This window comes from Aplysia californica, unplaced genomic scaffold (assembly GCF_000002075.1).
Source record: "Aplysia californica isolate F4 #8 unplaced genomic scaffold, AplCal3.0 scaffold00679, whole genome shotgun sequence".
Lineage (NCBI taxonomy): Eukaryota > Metazoa > Mollusca > Gastropoda > Aplysiida > Aplysiidae > Aplysia > Aplysia californica.
This window is the reverse complement of record NW_004797949.1, coordinates 159,385-163,506: the sequence shown is the minus strand read 5'-3', so window position 1 is coordinate 163,506 and position 4,122 is coordinate 159,385. Positions and strand designations below refer to the sequence as shown.

General features: G+C 42.2%; 1 protein-coding gene and 1 long non-coding RNA gene across 2 annotated transcripts in view; both read right to left on the bottom strand.

The window, feature by feature from the left end:
* Positions 1 to 4,122, bottom strand: part of LOC101851831 (dipeptidyl peptidase 4) — a gene marked incomplete in the record, with an annotated part of 150,375 nt that overhangs the window by 68,556 nt on the left and 77,697 nt on the right.
* LOC118478560 lies at positions 1,506 to 4,114 on the bottom strand. The gene is made up of 2 exons (XR_004859128.1): positions 3,449 to 4,114; positions 1,506 to 1,764 (listed from the first exon to the last, which is right to left on the bottom strand). It is a non-coding gene; the product is annotated as an uncharacterized LOC118478560 (long non-coding RNA).

The following is a 4,122-nucleotide window of genomic DNA, read 5'->3' as shown; positions in this document are numbered from 1 at the left end:
CACACACACACATACACACACATTCAACACAGGTTAGATCACTTACAAAGCGGGCTACTTCAAAGTGGGCATTCAAGATCGCGACAAAGACATTCGACTTACAAACTAAGAATGAATTCTGTTAGCTTTGTTTTCCTACCTTCCTTTTGCTTGATAGTTGTTGTTTTTTCTTTCTAGTCATGTTCGTATAATAAAGACAAAGCACCACCATACCACTGCATACTACGGTGTTTCATTTTGAGTGAGCTTATTAAGTGTAAATCAATTATACGCATACGCCCAAAGCTACAATTAATAGTAACTTGGTAAAGAAATCAAACTCCAATGTATGAGTCTAAGACAAAAGAAAGCCGCATAATATTATTAGGGTATGTGGGGAACAGGTCAGGGTGTGTATTTCGAGCTTATGTTATCAACAAACTAAGATCAAAGTCAGAAAAGACATTATATATCTTTATTATTATTGTTGGGAGCCAGCTGAAAAATAATAAAGGGTTCTGGTCCAATGTGGAAATTGGCCGTACGAAGTAGAATCTAGTTGCAATATTTATAATGCCGACATTAAGCAAAAAGGCAATGACGGACAACGCTATACACAGCGTGTGATTTGGCAAAGTAAGCGACTTCATACGAATATTATGTTGTTTGCTTACACTAAAGTGAATGATGAAAGGCGTAATAAACCCAGTGCAGGAAAGCTGCTATGTTAATGATTAGGATGAATGCTAGGAGAAAGAGGAAAAGGGAATGAATGCAAAGGGTTAGAGTCAGAAAGAGGAGAAAAATAGCCCTGGTTAGAAGGAGATCGAGGTGGTGGAGTAGGACGACGAGAAGGAGAAGGAGGGGAAGGAGAAAAAGATGAAGGAGGAGGAGAGTGAGGATGAGTAGAAGTAGGAGGAGGACATGAAGGCATGGGATTCGTAAAGAAAACTGACAATGCTACACGCTCAAAAACAACAACGACGACGACGACAACAATGATAATGATGGTGATGATGATGATGATGATGATGATGATGATGATGATGATGATGATGATGATGATGATGATGATGATGATGATGATGTCGAGGAGGAAGAGGAGGAAGAGAGGGGGGAGGTGGAGGGGGAAGAGGAATAGGAAGAAAAGGAAGAGAAGTAGAAAAAGAAGGGAAGCGAGAGAAGGAACGTTTCGACACAACTGTTTTAGCTTCAAATGATGTTGTCGCCAACAGTTATGGAGTACTGAGCACATAGTCCAGAAATATGGCTATACAACAATACCCAAAAAAACTCAGAACCCCAAAGAAATGCTACCACTAAACTGCCTTCAACTTACCTGCGAGGCGTCTAGGGCAACCATGGGTGGAGATAGGAGCGACCATTAAAATCCAATTAGCCAATAAGAAATCGATATCACGCTAGGTCCGGCAAATCACGTGCCCCTTGAGGAAACAGTTCAAGCTAGACCTCATTTCTCCACACGTACATTTTAGAGGCGAAGTTTTCCTTCTTTTTCATTCAGCAGCAATATTCTTGTTTTTAGAGCACACTTGGTGAAGATAGTATTATTAAGAACCCCCAAGCCTAGATCTGAATAATGAAGGACAAAAGATGTCGATTCCAGAGATAGAAATAAATGCCACACGCACTATGCATTCACTGGTGAGCACTTTAATTAGAGTTGGTCAGAGAGGCAGGTCGATAGAATATCGCAGAGAAATCCTGTCCGCGGTCGGCTCGCTGGGTAATTTCCGGATCCAGGTCGCGGAGGATGTTCCCGCTCTGAATTTTGTCACAGTCACAGGTGGAGTGAGGGAGATGAGGGGGGGAGGAAAGAGGGGTTGTCGCAAAGCCCCGAGGGTGACTGTTTGTGAACAGCAGTTTACAACGCGTACAACGCGATTCTCACGCAAATGGGAAGCGATTGGGAGTTTAGATTTGTTGGCTGGCATTTTGTTGCTGGTGTTCGCTTGGTTCGAGGTCGATGGGGGGGGGGTGTTTAACTTTTTTGTGTGACTTGTAGACCGAGATTAAGCAGTGCAGAAGAATGAAGAAAGCGAATGATAGGCCTTTTGTAAGATCTGATAGCCATGGTTCACTCGAGAAACATCCAGGAAGAAAAGGAAGTAGGCAAGGAACTAAAAGAAAGCGATACAGGACGCAGAAATGTGACTTGGTACCAAAAGAATGCAAGAGCCAGGGCGTTTTATTGCAGAAGGGTCCGAGAAGCAGCGTCCAACGACTGAAAAAGCTTTGAAAGCGATGAACACCATAAAAACGCCAGACCGTTTGGAAGAGTGATCTACTTAGCTCTGCAAAGTCAAGATTACTTCGTGTAAACGATGGGCAACAACAGAGCAGCTACTACTCACGATGATATTGTATCTCAATCCTAAAGTTAGAAAGGAAACACAGCGGTTTTTGAGAATCAATCCCTATTACTCGTAATGGTCGTAATGGATAAAAAAAACGTTCATTTTATTGGTTCAGCAATATTCAACCATATAACTCAAGGTTCCCAAAAATCAACACCATGGGAAAGATGCCAGCAAACGGTGTCGCTTCAGAAATCATGAAATGTTGACAGACTTCATTTTAATTCTTAATACTCTAATCTGTCGATCTTGCTCTTCATTACGACTACGCTGTTTTGGCGTTTACAAAACCAGGAAGCCAGATTTGGTTGAAAGATCACAGGATCAAGATTATATAAAACCATCAAAGCAGTGTCAACTGGTTACAGCTGTTACAATTATGGGTGATTACTGAGGACGGTCAGTAAGCGCGATGTGTTAACCGGAGCTCGTAAACAGGGTGGTTCGTTGTGCCGACCAGATATGTTTTGCTTGTTAATACAAACTTGAAAAAGTTTTGCTTTTTTATACAAAGGACGTGTTTTGTGTTTAATGTATACCAATGTAGCATAAAGTGCATCCATCAAAGGACATACTATTATCATAGAGTGGCATTTTCGTTTTTTTTCTCGACTAATGGATTGCCCCAAGAACTTAATTCTTTTCCCTAGAGTCTTAAATCATTTAATATATAAAACTTGATTCACTGTGCAATCCAAGTCTCCAATAAATCTTTGCAAGGGGTAGTTAATGGCAATATGAAGAGTACCTGTCTAACCAGACCTGCATACATCACAAAGAATTATTCCGCTAGTAAACAGAGTATTTCATAATATTGTTATGAACCCCTCAATATCGCACTGAAATCATATTTCAAACTGACATTTCACCACTAATGTTCACACTCTATCGAGTACTTTCGGAAACAACTGAACTAAATTCTGAACGATTTATTGATAATGCATTGCACACACGCACACATCAGAAACGAAGAGTAACCAAAGAACTTCAAACTTTGAGAGCCTCTGTAGGGTTGGTCGCACCCTCGCGCTAATGGAAGAAAATGTTTCGCGTAAACAATAAGAGTTCCCCCGGTGCTCGGAAGACTTTACCGGAGACCCAGCGAGTCTTGACAGTTCTTTCCTTTTTGACCAACTTTTCTACACGTGCCTGAAGTAGCGGCGAGCGGTTTAAAAAGAAGTACCATCTGCTCACAGACTGACACCCTCACTAACTCCAACGGCATCTCAGATTGAACAGCATAGCCGAAACACGCACATACACACACTCTCTGTCTCTGTCTCTCTCTCTCTCTCTCTCTGTCTCTCTCTCTCTCACTCTCTCTCTCCGTCCATCTCTCGCTCGCTCTCTTTCTCTCACGCGTCTATGCGTTCGAGCCACAGCTTGGGGAGAAAGCTACAGATCGATAGCTCTGCCAGCAGGGCCGTGTTTCTCCCTGGTCTTTTTCGTTGTTTTTTTAATTCCTTTTTTTCTGGTGATCAGTTGCCAGCGTTTAGCACCATCGTATCTTTTTTAGGTAGAGGGGGAGTAATGTTTTCCGGCTTGTACTCGCCCGGGTACCTTATTAATATAAGAGGAGTTCATTACCCCTGTTGCTGGCGGGGGCTGAATGTTTTAATGGCCTACAATTTTGGGGCCAGACTAAAAATTAAGGAAAGCAGGGGCTCAAATCAGAGTCGGATTTTGCTGATCGTTTTAAGCCGAGCAAACGTTAGTGAAATACGGCGCGAGGGATGGTTAAGGGCGTTGTTTTTTCAGTATTTTG